Raw genomic sequence first — 16875 nt, forward strand, 5'->3', positions numbered from 1 at the left:
AATGTTAGATCCATGATATTTTAGGGCTCTTGATATATTGAAGGGCCTTTTGAGACTAGCCCTGCTTCCTAAGGGAAACAAGACTTGACCATAATTGGGGAGATACTTTCCTATTTCCCACATTTTCTTTAATGAGAGTCTATGGTTGTCCCCATCCATTGCATATATTTCCTAAATTTATCCTTCCTAGGCTAGGAATAATTGAATTTATATGGCAATTGCGCATGGTCAACAGGGAGTATTTAGGACCTAAGGTGCATAGAGGAACCTTCTTATGTAGATGTTTTAGGATTGGTGATTTTACGATTAGCAAAGAGGCCTCAGACCAAATCCACTCTTTCCTTCATCATTACAATTTTTGCACTGGCCCTTATAGAATGTATGACCTTGACAGTTGGATAAGGGTCAACCTTAAGGAAATGAGAAATTATGTATTGCCAAGCACCAAGGAATTGACTCATGCAGATATTATTCCAAACATAGTGGCAAAGGGTGAGGTAGTTGAAAAGCTAGCAAATCTTGATGATGTCATAATGGTGGAGAAAGAATTGAAAAGAATAGATCCCCAATTTATGGGATTCTACATGGATATCCCTTATCCTCAAATGATTAGGAAGATGGTCATGGACCATGCTGAGATCATGGCTAAAATTGTAGAGGGCCCAATAGGAGAAGAAGATAGAGTTTTCCCTAACAGCACTAAGCCAGATGTAACCCTTGAAGTAGAAGAGGAAAATTCTTGTCAGGCATCATGGATGGCAAAGGGGAACAAAAGACAAAAGATTGTACACATCCCTACTCAGGTTAAACAAAGGACATTATAAATTTTACCAGGAAGTAGTCAATATTTTGCTGACTTGAGATAGAGTTATTTACAAAATAGAGTTAATGCAGCAAAAAATACTCTCATAGACTTAGAACTAGTAGCAACAAGGCTAGATGATAGGATTATCCAATCTTAGCAATTCCTTGAGGATGATGAATTCATCAAGTCCATTAAATTTAAGAGCTTCCTATACAAAATAAAATAGAGTGAGCTAGTGCTAATGATGAAGCTTGGAGAGCCTAATGAGCAAAAGATGGAGTTGATAGAGAAGTTGCAGGCCTATGACCCTCAAAAGGAGGTAATGAATTTAGAAGAGGCTAGGGATTTGGTACAGAGGAGTGGCATGCTAGTGGTGCCTGGATGGGACATGGAAAGAGCATTCATGCTTGATCAAATACGGAGGCATGAAGGTGCCATCTCATATGAGGTAATTGGTGTAGATGGACTGAAGAGAGGGATTGGTTTTAATATTGATACAAAATCCCTAGCAGTCTAGATTATGGCCCCTACTTACAACAAGCCAAAATTTATGGATATAAAAAGCACTAAATAGGGTAATATGATTGTATGAACTCTACAAGGCACCTCTGGTATAGAGATATCCAAAGCATTGAAACACTTTTCAATTATGAATGAATCCAAGGTAGAGGAGATGGAGACAAGATTTATTAAATCCATACATTATTACATAGATGTTAGGAAATTATATGAAGATGAGTTTAGAAGCAACCATGTCTACATAGAAAGAATCACAAAGCTTGAGGCCAAGGTTCAAGAAATTGAAAATGAAGTTGCATCTCTAAGGGAGAAACTCAAATAGGTAGAGAAAGTAGTTGCTATAGAGTAGAGGGAAGGGCATGAAGACCAAAAATAGCCAGCAAAAAGAACAGTTGAGGCCCTAGTACAAGCAAAGGATTTGGAGGAATAAGAGTCATCAGAACCAAGAAGGATGAGTATTGATGCTCAATAAACTTAGCAGGGAGGAGATATAAGGACAAGGGTCCTTAGAAATATGATGAGCCATAGCATTGAAGTTTTGAAAAACATATCACAACAAGCTTATAGTTTATATATTACTTTACAAAGTGTTGAGCAATTTTTCAATGAAGCACTTTCATGGCTATCACCCACTTTCAATCTATGGGGGCCATATATTCAATTTTTGGATAGGCTAATTGTACTGATGGTTAAAAAGACAAATTTGCCAAATTAAATATTTATAGTGAAGGAAAGCCTAGAGATGGTAAAAAAAATTAAGTGGCTTCTTCACTGGTAAATTATAGGTTATACAGGGAAAGTTAAAGGTCTTATCTAAGGGAGTGGAGCCCTGTATACCATAAATTGTGGATTCTTCGAGCACAGTAAAAAATTGGCAAGAGTAGTCAGCTTCTTTTGATAATATTTTGACTCAAGAGGCTATAGTATCAATTTTTGAAGATATGTCTGATGCCCCATACAATACTTTAATTGATTCCCTTTTTAAGGTAGAAAAAAATTTGAATAAGTTTATTGTTGAATCAAAAGCAATCATGGATGCTAGCTAGACTAAAGCCATTCAAGATTTACAAGAGGTGAAGAGTACAGAATGGCCCACTAAAAGGGAAATTTACGTTTGGGAAGCTATAGGAGAATTAAAGGCTTTGCCAGGAGGAAGTAGCTGAGATATTTTACATACAGGATAGTAAAGTACAAGGAGAAGAAGAGATCAAAGGCTCGATATAAATGTTTTTTTGCCATCTCAACTACTTATCTTTTTTTATCAATATATTGGAAGAATGTTATGTACATTTATTATTCCCATCTTCCAGAAGTTTTGTGCATCCATTAAATTTTTGACATGTGTCCACCTCTCATATGTAGCTTGTTGCAATACTATATATGGATTTCCAAGATGAGAAGTAGAGGTTAGTTGTCTATAGAATTTTTCACATACGTTATGTATTATTTTGTAGTCCATCCATTTGTTCTATAGTCATTTGAATGAGTTCATTTGTATGCATACTTGAATACAAAAAGTGAACATTTGGAACTAAAAGCTTTGTCTCTATGTCATATTATGAGTTTTATTAGAAGCATTAAGATTTAAATGAGAAGGATTTATCCTTAATTATCAGTATCTTTGAGGTTTTGTCTCTTTTTCATATATTTGGAGCCTTGGGATTGAATGAACAAGTTTTCCTTCAATTTAATGTAATTCAAAAGATTGTATATCTCTTATTGATTGTTGCTAATTTAAAGGATTGGGTAACTTCTTTATGTAATTGATAAGGTTTAGGGTTTGTGAAAAGGATGAAAATTAGAATGAAACTTAGATTTTAATGTTGACACTCTTAATCACAAGTTGAATAAAAAGGATCCAATTTTTCTAATCTTTGACTCTATATCCCATTGGATAAGGCACTGGTCCATTCCAAAGTTCAAGGTTACATTAATCATTCACTTAACTATAGGGCATTCACAACAAAAAATCACTTTACCTTTTTATGCGTTGAAGAGATAAAAGTGTTGGTCATTGCTTATTTTTTGTTACTTTCTTTATTTGTAATTGGCTATTGCAGTTGAGAAGTTTGTTAGCAAGTTATAGAAGAATATTGACCATTTCTACTAGAGGGAATAATCTTGCAAAGAAGAATATCAAGTTAATAGGATAAATCCCTTAGGTTTTCCCACCTTGGCTTAGTAAAGCCTAAAGTGAAGTAAGTCCTAATGACTCTATTAATGTTGGCCCAGAACTAAGATTTAGCCTTGCTAAATATAGGATTTAGCCCATCCTTAGGCTTTTTGATGTCTTTGTTTCCTAGTATCTAGTTTAAATTCACCTGATATGTTCTTTACTAGAATGAACTCCAACACATCCTTTGTTATGTGATTCAGTTGAGGCCTTATCTTATTTGGTTGGTGGAACTTTCCACATATTGCTTGGACTGGCATTGGTTTTTGGTGTTTTCCTTGCTTGGACTAGTCATGAAATTTCCCTATCACTCGCTTTGTGACCATTGTCACGCTTTATTTATTATTGAACTATGTGCATTTTTTTGAGATTTACTACTAGAATTGTTGACTTCCCTACTTGGGATTCTTCATATTTGGTTCATGATGACTATTTTGAATGTGTTTATTTCTTCCTTGTTGTGTATTATGACTCTATTATGTTTAGTTCGAACCACTAATAGTATGTACAAGGGATAGCATCTCGAAGAACATACTAGTATGTTTTCTTATAGATGTAAAGGTGTCAATGAAGTACATTCTATTTTCATGTGGATTCAATTTTGCATTGTCTTTGAAAGAAAATAAAGTTGATTAAAGGTGTATACCTATTAAATGGTAATTTACTCTTGATGCATTTCTCTATTATGAATTCAAATGATTTTAATTTCTAATTGGATGATTTAGCTAATGTTTATTATGTAAATGGGATTATTTGGTTGCAGCATGTGTTAACATTTTTGTTCCAGCATTCCTCCTCTTTCATGAGTGGTCTTTGTGTATGCTTAGATGGCTTAGGTTCTTCTTGTCATAGAACTTACATAGACTATTTTAACCTCTTTTGAGAATAGTTAAGTGGAGCTTGGACATGAAGGTTATTTCTGTTGGTGGCTCTTGATTGAAGGTCATTTGTTACTTAGTGCATTATTGCATGACCTAATGCTTAGGATTTATTAATCTATGACCATGGATCTTATGATTATGTGCTTCTTTGGAGTCTTCCTCTATTAGTTGGTGCTTTTCCTATTATAATTTAGTGTGGCTTAGTTCATCTTTGAGGTTGACCCTAGTTGTAAACTTTAGTACTGGTGTATTCCCTTGTGCTTGCCTCTCTAGAGCACAAGAAGGTTGAAATGGTTATTCCATTGGTACTATTAGTGTGGAATGGGTGTATAGATAGTTAGAGGGTGTATATGAGAAATGTTAGTATGCTAATAGAAACCAAATTTAAATAAAGCTTCTACAAACTAAACAAAATTCATAAATTTCAAGATAGACTAAGATAAACTCTCAATTGAGAATATGAGCCATTAATGGACTCTCTCAATGAGAAGCTCTCTTGTTGAGTGGCTTTGTCTAAATAGATAGGATGTATGCTCAAGCTTATGCTTCAAAAAGGGCTTCAAATGGAGTTGGAATTTGGGTGTGAGTGTATGGTTTTGATGTAAAATGGCTTCTTAAAATGGCATTATGACTTTACTTCATGGATTGTGTTATTTTGCAAAGGGGAAGGATCCAATTTATAGGCAAGAGGCTTGAGGGATTGAGGGCTAAGATGAAATAATGGGAAAAAGCTCATGGAGGGCTCAGATTGCATGAGAGGAGAGCATATGGATTGTGCTTCCTTACAGCCAATCAGGGAGTGACACATGTCATAGGGTGAGAGGATGGAGGAAAGGGGAAGGATGAGTCAAAAAAAGAGGCTCAAGGGATAAAATCTTCATAAAGACCCTCATAATGGCTTGTAAGAGCAATAAAAGGGCTTTGGAAGAGTCATTTATGGCCTAGTGGGCTTCATAAAGTTTTATGGTTGGGATATTTTGAGTGAGATGAGAAAAATTTTGACTTGGGCTTGATTAGGAAGGTTTTAAGCTTGCTTAGGCTTGTGCAAATGATTAGAGGATGGATTAGGATGGTTTAGGATTAGCTTAGGGATAGGAAAGTGGATGGTATTTAATGAGGGTGGGTGAAGGAGGAGATGTTTGTTAACTTTGGCTTGGGTTAGTAAGTTTTAACCCATGTTTAGGAAATGTGACAAGGTTAGGAGGGGATTAGGATTAGGTTTAAAGACATCTTCTAGAAGAGTCTAGACTTTGGATGAGGATAAAGACTTTCTAGAATAGTCTATAACTTCCTAGGATGAGGATGAAGACTTTCTAGAAGAGTCTAGAACTTCTTAGGATGAGGATAAATTAGATTTTTAGGAAATAAATAAAGTTTTATTTATTTCAAGGGTTTGGGTTGAGGAGATATTTATTAAAACTTTTTTAATAAACATGAGGATTAATATTTAATCTTAATTAAATATTTTGAGTTGGGATTAGGGGTAGGAAATGATGGGATTAGCCTTTAATCAAAATTAAAGAAGGATTAGAAGATCTTGGAAGAGGTTAGTGGTCTTAAGGAAACTGGCCAAGTTTTGGGCAAAAAATAAATTTTTTATTTATGTTGGGTTTTTTGGTCAATTTATTAATTAAATAATTAATAAATAAGGAAATAATGTTTAAATAAGATTTAAACATTTTTGGGAGGGATTCCTTAATTAAATATTTTTAATTAAGATAAAGGGATTTAATGGCATAAAAATAAATTAATTAATTAATTAAATTAATTAATTAATTAATGATGATGTCATTAGGAATTTTTTAGAAAATAAAAATACTTTATTTTCTAAAGGTTTTTAGGTGTCTACATTTTGCCCCTCTTTGATGTGATGCCGCAAGGGGCATGGCATCAAAGATAAGAAAATAAGATGCCCAAGGCTAGAGAAGAAGAGGAGAGAATGGACTGTGAGATGCCCCCTCAAGAAGGTGGCGAGGAGAGAAAGCGAGGCTCGATGGCTTCTTGAAAAGTATAAGAATCTCAGATGAGCAAGGAAACTCAGATTGGAAAATAGAAGGGGTTGAATTAGCTCAAACTCTCACTATGGGAGAATGATAAAAGAGAATTAGATGCACAAGAGGAAGCAAGCTTAAGACTTTAGAGAAGGTGGAGGAAGGAGCGGAGCGCTATAAAAAGGAATTCAGGATAGAGAGATGGATGAGGGGATTATAAAACTGATGCAATAGGATTTCAAAGAGTCAGATTGGCAGAAGATGGGTTTTGGAGATCCCTAGGACTAGGATTGTGGATCTCGAAAGGTGAGGCTTGGTGGATTGATTTGGATTGGTGGATCCCTAAGACTAGGATTGTGGATCCCTAAAGCTAAAGGTGAGGAGTGATTCAAAGAGATATTGATGCATAAGCTAGGGTAGGAGAGACAAATGTTGGATATGGATGGGGGATAATGGAGATGAAGGAAAACCATTGAAGCTTTTTGAGCAGGGGGATGCTTCAAAGAGAAGTACCACCATGTAGTTGAGCACTAGATTTGCTATAGGACTGTTGGCTAATTACCAAGGTTACCAAGAACATCAAGGCCGTGTCACCAACCATCTAGAGGACTAACAAAATGACTCAAAACAAACACACAAGGATTGACCCAACATTACACATGAAACCTGGAGGAAATAGTGTGGAACTGACACTAGGTAACCCACAAGCAAAAAAGAAACAAATGAAAGACTTGATCAAAATCATACACCCAGATTGCCCCATTTGTAGCATACCATGATATGGAAGATCGTGGAAACCTTGAGGAGGGAAAAAAAAGATTGCTTGGAAAAGATACTTCAAGACCCAAAAGGGAAGATTCCAAATCAAAAGAAAGTGAAAATCCAAAAGAGAACCATTTTCCAACGAGATGGGTAGGACGAGGTACTAACAGACCAAGATCAGACATGAGGAAAGCTATATCCTACAAGGATCTATCGGAGAGCACCTAAGCCGATGGATTTGGGTGAGTGATGCATCTGGCAAGCTGAACTAAGAAGGATAACACTTTGGTGATAGGAGATCTAGCTAAAGGATGCATTGGAATAGCTAACCAAGATGTGTGATGGGTGCAAGATGCTGATCAAGGACAAACTGACATGAACGCTGGATAGATACAATGGTACTAAGCTAAAGAGGATGTACAAGCTGATGGACCAAGATATGTTACAAATGTAAAAGTTTTTTCATGTTTTGGTTTTTGTGAGATGGAAATTTTTGTGAAGGATGGGATGTCTATAATAGGTGATAGGTGGATAGGTAGATGGTTTGCGAAAAGCTTAAGTGAAAATGAGATTTTGTGTGTGCACGTGATAGTATATAAGCTAGGATAAAAGATTATTTATAGGCTGAAATATGGTAAAAACTTTGGACAAGATTCGGATATACAAGGTATGGTACAAGATTTACAAGGTATAATACAAGCTTTGGTACAAGATTTTACAAGCAGAGGTACAAGATTTTACAAGCTGTACAGGAGGTATTTAAAAGCTCCATTAGATTTTGGATATTTGGTTGGAACACCAAGGGAACAAGCAGGTGTTTTATGGGATGGTGGGTGAATGGATGAGGGATAGGATAGTGATAGATAATGGATTAGTCTTAGTACACAAGGCACCTAAATTACCAAGTTTTCACCAAGGTACCTATCCAAGGTGCTTGAATTGCCAATTTTTCACCATTGGACGCTTATTTCTCTTTACTATTTTTTTTTATATTTTTCAAAAGTTGGGTATACCAAGGATCTTCAAGCATAGAACTTCTTGAGATGAATGATGTTAGTAGGATCATTCAAGAGTTCTCCTTCCGATGTAGATAGATGATAGGCTCAGGAGCCAAAGGAAGTAGTGACAACATAAGGACCAAGCCATGTAGGTTCAAACTTGCCTTTCTTTTCTTGATCTGCTTGGACTTTCATGTTTTCTTTGAGGACCATGTCACCTAGCTGAAAGTGTCATAGAAGTACCTTCTTGTTGAAATTACTTTTGAGATGAGTTTGATAGACTTTGAGATGATCATAGGCTTGTTGTCACTTCTCGTCTAAGAGATCTAGCTAGGTGGGCTAAGCTACTCTGTATTCTTCATCTGATATTTGCCCTTGCAAAGATATGCACAAGGAGGGACGTTCAACCTCTATAGGTAGTACTAATTCAGCACCATAGACTAGGGAGTATGGAGTTGTGCCTATGGATGTATGAAAGGAAGTTTGATAGGCCCATAGGGCTGGATTTATTTGTAGGTGCCAATCACAGCCGGAATCATTGACAATTTTCTTTAGGATTTTGAGGAGGGTTTTGTTAGTTGCCTCTGCTTGGCCATTACCTTGTGGGAAATATGGGCTAGAAAAGCAGTGATGGATGCAGAGGGAAGTGCATAATTCTTCCATGTTGAGATTTTCAAAGTTACCTCTGTGGTCGGTGAAGATGATGGATGGGATGCCAAAGCGGCAAACAATGTGGTAGAAGATGAACTTGGAGACCTGAACTCTTGTAGCTGAGACCTACGGGGACTGCTTCCACCCATTTAGTGAAATAGTCTGTAGCTTTTATTATCCATTTATGTCCATCAGATGAGAGGGGTGTGATAGTTCCAACTAGATCAAGGCCCCAACAAGCGAAAGGCCAAGGTTGTGCAATAGGATGTAGATCCTATGCTGGAGCGTGCACAAGATTTGCATGCTGCTAACATGGGAGACACTTTTTGAGAAAGTCATAGGAGTCTTCTTCAATGGTAGGCCAATAGTAGCCTGCTCTAAGGATTTTTCATGCTAGGACAATACCACTCATATGGGCACAGCAAAGTCCAGAGTGTACTTCCTTTAACACCATCACGGCCTCGTTTTGGTCTAAACATCAAGAGAGAGTATCGTGATAACCCCGATGATATAGAGTATTGGCTATGATAACATAGCAAGATGATTTTTGGATGAGGTTCTGGCATTGGGTACGTGTGAGGTGAGGGGATATGATACCATTGTTAAGGTAAGCATGAATCTCATGGTACCAAGGGGATTGGGGACCAACCAAGATACAAACACGGTTTGAATCCTCATTCGCATAGGTGGGTGTGAGGAGATGCTCCACTAAAAACTCATACTATGTAGCTAAGAATCACCAAAGATTTTCATCTTTGGTTTGATATTCATTTAGGGCTTGCTTGATGATGAGCTGAGAATCGCCAAAGATTTTTAGCTCAACAATGTTCCATTCTGCAGCTATCTTTAATCCTGCTATGAGGGCCTCATATTTAGCTATATTGTTGGTGCTAGGGAATTGTAGCTTGAAGGCTTTTGGAATGTAATCTCCTTGAGGTGTGACCAACAATATTCCTACCCCTGATCCATGAGATGTGTATGAGCCATCAAAATAAAGTTTCCATGGGGGTTGTTCTTCAATTAGACAGATATGCTCATCTAAAAATTCTGTGATCAATGAATAAGCATCTATTAGAGGTGCATCAGCTACGTGATCTGCTATAGCTTGCCCTTTGATTGCCTTTCTGTCCACATACTGGATGTCAAATTCACTAAGGAGCATAACCCATTTGGCCAAACGGCCTGTAAGTGTTGTTCTGGAGAGCATATACTTGAGAGGGTCAATCTTGGAGACTAGTTGGATGGTATGACTTAGCATGTGATGGCGAAGCTTTTGAGTTGAGAAAACAACTGCCAAACAAGCTTTTTCTATAGGAGTATAATTGAGTTCATAACCAACTAGGGTTCTACTGATGTAGTAGATGTCTCTTTCTCTGTCGTAGTCATCGAGCTATGCTAGAAGTGCCCATAGAGCAGTAGGCGTTGCTAATATGTACAAAATTAGGGGATGACCAGGAACTGGTGGAACCAAAATAGGGGGATTAGTGAGATACTGCTTGAGCTGATCAAAGCTGCACTAACATAAAGGATCCCACTTGAAGTTTTCATCCTTCTTTAGTAAATGTGAAAATGGTGTACACTTATCTGCAAGCTGGGAGATGAAGCATCAGATGGATTGAAGCTTTCCCTGAAGAGAGCAAAGTTGTTGCAGTGTCTGGGGAGGAGGCATGTCTAAGATAGCCTTGACCTTCTTGGGGTTGATCTCTATACCTTGTTTAGACACTATAAAGCCTAGAAGCTTGCCAGATGTGACCCCAAAGACACACTTCTTGGGATTCAGCATGAGATGATATTTGGCTAACCTATCAAAGACTTTCTCTAGGTTAGCAATATGATCCATGAAGGTATGATATTTGACCAAGATATCATCCACATAATCCTCCAAAATGCTATGGATGAGATTATGAAATATGGCTATCATATCTCTTTGATAGGTAGCCCCTGCATTCTTTAGGCCAAAAGGCATCATGTTGTAGCAAAAGGTTCCCCAAGGGGTAGTGAATGTTGTCTTATGCTGATCCTCGTCTACAATCTTGATTTGATTATACCCAAAAAATCCATCCATGAGGGACAAAATTTCATGTCTAGCTGTAAGATCTACAATCATATCTATGTTGGGCAAGGGAAAATCATCTTTTGGACAAGCTTTGTTAAGATCTCTGAAATCAGTGCAGATTTTGATGTCACCAAAAGTCTTAGTGATGAGGACCATGTTGGAGATCCACTCTAAATAGTCGATAGGTCGGATAACCTTAGCAGATAACATTCTTTCTAACTCATCTTTGACTAGTAATGCCACCTTGGGGTGCATTTTTCTAAGCTTTTGTCTGACGGGCTTGATTTGTGGATTGACTGCAAGATGATGAACTACAAGCTTTGGATCAAGCCCTGGCATGTCTTGATATGGCCATGCAAATCGGCCAATGTTCTCTCTTAAGACCTCAAAGAGGAGATCACCTTGGTCTTGTGATAGGGATGCAATAATGTGAACAAGCCTAGGAATCTCTGAAGAACCAATGTTGACTTGCCTAGTATCCTCAATTAGAATAGAAGATATCTCTGGTCAATTATCTTGAGGAGGTAATGCTAAATCCTCATGTTCTGCTTGTGGCTTTGGATGTTCTTGCTGAGGGGTTCTCTTCGCTGCCTTAGCTAGTCTCAGATTCACCTTAGTTCCAGTTTTGGGTGTATCGGAACTAGGTTGTGGATTTTCTCCAAAATACCCCTTGGGATCTAGCTTGTAGATATAGGCAAAATCTGGCTTTGTTTTCTTGTGAGGTGTTTCAGCTCCCATGAATCTCAGAAGCACTTCCTCTCATGTGAACTCATCAATGTGTATGACGCTTGGTTGGTCACAATCTATGAGTTGACGATGGGCGAGTGGTAGGTCAATGAGGTGGATGGATAGTTCTTGGAGAACAAAGTCTCTGAGGGAGATTTGGTCTAGGATATCGTCGTAGGCTCTCTTTTCAACTTCCTCAAGAATGTCTTCAATTTTGACAAGGTTGCGGTGAATGTTCGAAAAAGCATGACCATCCGTATTGGTGCCCCCAGTTGTGGGTATGCCAAAGCCAAGACCTGACTTCGATTCCCACTTGTGTGCATCAATGGGGTACTGCATGCCTCTTTCTTCTAGTCCTAGACCACCACCTTGATAGTTCCATTTGTCAGTGATGAGCTTATGTTCTTGGGGATACTTCTAGTTGAAGTGATCAAGGCGTGCTTGATTTTTTTGAGGTGCATCCTTATGTAACCAATTGTTGATATTCGGAGTGAGTTCCTCATGAAGAGGGATTTTTGAGGATATAAAGGTTGTTGGGCCAAACTGTTTGTATCGACGAGGTGGAATCTCCTTAGCTTTGTGATATCTCAGTCATCCATGGGCATGTGGATCAAGTGGGAGTGCCTCGACTGCAAATGCATCCGACAGACTATACTCTCCACAACCTTTGTTATTGATCTTCACGGTAGACAAGGTAGAGGCAAGGATGGTTTTTGGGTCATTACAAGTGTGGGATGAGCTGGCGATGGATGTTCTGATATCAATTCTAGGGAAATGGTTTGTATATGAAGCTTCAACCGCATTGTAGTAAGCAAAGGGTTCTGGATCGGCATGGATGGTTACCTCAGTGCCTTGATGCAAAAATTTGACACACTGATGGTAAGTGGATGGAACGGCTTTCATGGCATGAATCCATGGGCAACTGAGGAGGATGTTAAATGGTAGGTTTAGATCAATAACATGGTAGAGTGTCTCTTGGATGACTGGCCCAACCTTGATTGGCAGCAAAATAGTTCCTTCTGTGGTTCTTTCCAAGTTGTCATAAGCTTTGATGGTGATAACCTCACTGATGATATCTGCCTCAGTATACCTAGCTTGTTTTATAAATTTTAGGGTGCAAATATTCAAGGCTGATCCATTATCTATCATTACTCTTTTTATAAAAAAATTGGATACCATGATGGCTATGCAAAGCGGAAGGGTGTGATCTAGCTCGACCACGGGTATGTTGGTGGGTTTGAATGATAGGGCACATGAGCAGGATAGGTGTCCAATGAGATTACAAAAATTAGTAGCGTTGATATCTGAAGGGACATGAGATTCTATGAGAGCACTATCAAGGATGTTTTTTTACATAGGACTAGTGCAGAGAAGGTCTAAAATGGAGATTTGGGCTGGCATGTTCCCAAGGTGTTCCAAGATATTGTACTAGCTTTTTGATGGAGATGATGGTGCTGGTGAAACTGGTGGGCCTGCGATGTTAAATCGTGCTCTTCGAGTGGTGACCGCACACTCATTGTTTGGTCCTTGGATATTGATAACATTGACAGAAGGCTCTTTCTCGGATATACAACCTATAAGGCTACCATAGTCTATATAGGATGAAGTGTGGTCATTTTTCTTCCCATGATGTTGGTTTGGCTAACGATTGTTGGTGTTGTTGTTGTTGATTTGGATAGGTGCTTTTCTAGGATTTTGATTGTTGTGAGGAGGAAAAGCATTTTGATAGATCTGTAAGCCTGCATTAGGAGAGGTTTGGGCACCAACAGTGATTTCCTTCCAATCAATGAGGTCCTACACATAGTCTTTCAGTTTCATGCATTTGAGGGTAGTGTGACCTTTTACCCTATGAAATTTGCAGTACTCATTGTCTTTGTACCATGCAGCTTTGGATTGGCTTGGGTCAATTTGCTGGGTAGGAGGAAATTTGATGAGGTTTTCCTTGACTAATTTCTCAAAAATGCCATCCAATGGCTCACCAAGGGGTGTATAGTTTCTAGGTGTAGGTTGGAATCTGGGCTTTTGTCCTGCAGCTACATTAATGGCATTAGCTTGATTGCTAGACCCTTGAAAGTTTGGTCTTGGATTTTGGTTTTGATAGCTGTGGTTATTCTGCTGTTGGTAGTTGATAGCTTGCTAATTGTTTGGTTGATAGGGTGGGTTGGACTGGTTGTGAGAAGGACCAACAATATTCACATGTCTGGTGTCAGTGACGCCATCTGTTGCAACATGCTTGTTTTTGTTCCAATACCTAGACTTGTCATTGGAATGTGATTAATTTTGGTTGGCTTCCTTGTAAATCTTGACCACACCATCTTTAATGAGTCCTTGCTCAAGGATCATTCCTTTCTCTTTGATATCTTTGTAGGTCTGCAAACAATTCATGGTCATGTGGTGAGCTAAGCTAGGATGGGCATTATCAATAAACATTTTAACCAAATGGCACTCTGGTAAGGTGCAAGATATGCGGGTGGTAAGGGTTTGCCATCTTTGCAGATATTCGAGAAGGCTTTCTCCACCTTTTTGCTTGGTGTGGACAAGATCAACTACTGATAGCTCTGTTTCAACAAGATGGGCATATTGGGCTACAAATGCCTCAGATAATTCAGCAAAAATTTTAATTGTGCCATAGGGGATTCTATAAAACCATTCAAGAGCTAGTCTGGCCAAGCTTTTGGGAAAGAGATGCAAGAGGAAGACATCATCGTATGCCACTTCTTGGCAGTGCATGTAAAATTCTTTGATATGTGTGACAGGGTCTCCTTTTTCTCTAAATTTGTCAAATTTGGTTGTCTCAAAATTCTTGGGGAATGGTGTCATGGTAATGGCTCTGTCAAATGGGTAAGGGCACACATTCTCAAACTTGAAATTTTTTGGATCATTTCCCTCTTGGATGTTCTTCAAAGCTATTTTCATGGCTTCCCATTCTGAATTAATGGGTGATGGCTGGGGTGCCCCCAATGTAGGAGTGCCTTGAGGTAGGTATGCACTAGATGGGGCCACTGAATATGGATGGCTATAAGGGATTTGCTGATAGGGATTGTACATTGTTTGGGCAGCTACATGGTGGATGATAGTTTGCTGAGGGGGAGGTGGCACATAGTGTTGCATGTGCTACGAGACTTGCTGTTGATATGGGATTTGAGGTTGGCATTGAGGAACATAAGCTAGCTGTGGGATAAATGAATTTCTTTGTGGAGGTAAGTTATAAGATGGTTGTGAAGCTTGGAGAAAGGATCAGGGGGCTTGTGGGGTTTGACCAAGGTATGTGGGTTGCGCCCCCATTTGGGATGGTACCTACAAATAATTGGTGGTTGTTTGGATTGGTGGGTTACCTCCTAGAAGTGGCATTGAAAAGTAGTTGGTAATAGGAGGTAATGGATTAGTTGGTGGTGGAGGTGGTGGGAATTGAAAGCTAGGAAATGGAATTAATGGGGTTTGATAGCTTGGTGGCTCGATTTGGAAGCTTGGTAGAGTGGTGGCGGGAGCTTGGGTCACTTGAGAGATGGGCAAAACATTGGTAGTAGCTTGTGGGGTTTGATAGCTTTGTGGAGTGAGGGTAGTAGCTTGTGGATTTGTGGCTGATGGCACTAAGCTCCCAAGACCTAATGGAAATGATGGGATTGTGCTTTGGGCTGTGTTGAACAAGCTAGGGGTGATGAAAGGTTGATTACTTGGCCCCATGGGCAGCATCCCTGTTGTATATTGCTAAGGTTGGCCAAAGATGCTAGCACGGATTTGGGAGATGCGTGGATTTGGAAGGCTAGGTTGGGGAGCAGCAGCAGCAATAGTGAAGGGTGTGAACGGTGAGGTGTTTTGGGTAAAGGGGGTTTGGAGTGGAGAGGTATGAACCAAGGATTGAGTGGTGGTGGCTGGGTTGGCTTGCGGCATGGAGATTTCAACTTGGATGGATGATGGTATGTTTGGGTCTGTTGGATCATATGGATTGGTTAGAGGCTCTTATTTTGGCATATATTGAGGATAATTTGGATCATAAGAGCCTATGGGTGGTGGCAACTACCCAAACAACGGGTGAGATGGATCTGATAATGGAGGGGGTCTTCCAAAGTCAAAGGTTCCTACATTGTCCCTTCAAAAATTAGCCATGATTGTCTCTTTGTTCTTGTCTATAATGGCATTTACCAATACTGCATTTCCTAGTTGGTTCATGAAAGATTCAATGTCAGTAGATGATGGCATAGCTTTCTCTGGGCTAAAGGATGGCTGAGTGCTCAAGGGCGGTGAGGCTGTTCGATCCAAATGATAGGGCTCCATTGTTTCTTTCTTCTTGGCTAAGCGAGTGACAGGTGGCATGAAAAATGCTCCTAGGGATGAGATGCAACAAATGCTGGTGGATGCAAAAGGGAGGAAGGCTTTTCTATTCAAATGATTTCCTAGGTTGAGGCAAAGCTATATGACAAAACCTAAGGAGGATTGGGTTGGGGATTCTAACTTCAAAGATATGTTGCCAAAGCACAAAAGGTCTACTTTCCTATGTGCAAGCTTGGTGGTGATTGTGTCAACTTAAGGATAGACTGATGATCCTTTAGGAAGAACACGAGATTGACCACTTGTGGATCCCAACCTTTAGCTCAAGGTGATGAGGGATAACAAGTGGCAAAGCTAGATTACCCTAGAAAAAGCTTTGTCAAAGGGATAACCTTGGTGAGATTGGTGGTTTTGAAAGATTTTAGGAATGGCAAACTTTTAGCAAGGTGACAACAATTTTTGAAGGCTTGGATGTGAAGATTTTGGATTGCTGGCTAGATGGTTTGGTCCTAAATGAGATGGATGAGCTAATAATGCTTAAGGGGATAACCTAAGATGGCTGACTTTTCTACAAATATGACTCTAAGGTGAAGCTTATCCAAGAAGGTGTGGAGAAACAAGGGTGTCTAATCATAGAAATCATGCCTAGTTGGTAAGGCATAAGCAAGATTAACTCCTGGATGTTGGCTAAATTTGATGGTGCGCTCTAACCAGGCCTCTTGAAGTGCTTCATTGGCATCTTTATCCTCTACTTTGTGGAGTTTGGCAATTTGAGGACTTGGTGTTAGTTCATTTCTCTTGGCTGAAAGTTCTTGGTATGCCTGAGATGGTTTGAGTTTAACTTTGTGGAACTTCTATTTGGGTTTGGGTTGCTCTGACACCAATTCTTGAATCTTCTTGGCTTTGAGAGACCTCGATTATTTTGCTTCAACTTGTTTAGCTTTTGGAATAGGCAGTGACTACGCTAAGTGTACCCTAAGCTAGGATTGACCAAGTTTGGCAAACATTCATTCAACAAATAAAAAAAGCAAGCAATAGATAGGA

Source organism: Cupressus sempervirens, chromosome 5 (genome assembly GCF_028749045.1).
Source record: "Cupressus sempervirens isolate cs-2001-9-10 chromosome 5, ASM2874904v1, whole genome shotgun sequence".
In the NCBI taxonomy this organism is placed as follows: Eukaryota; Viridiplantae; Streptophyta; class Pinopsida; order Cupressales; family Cupressaceae; genus Cupressus; species Cupressus sempervirens.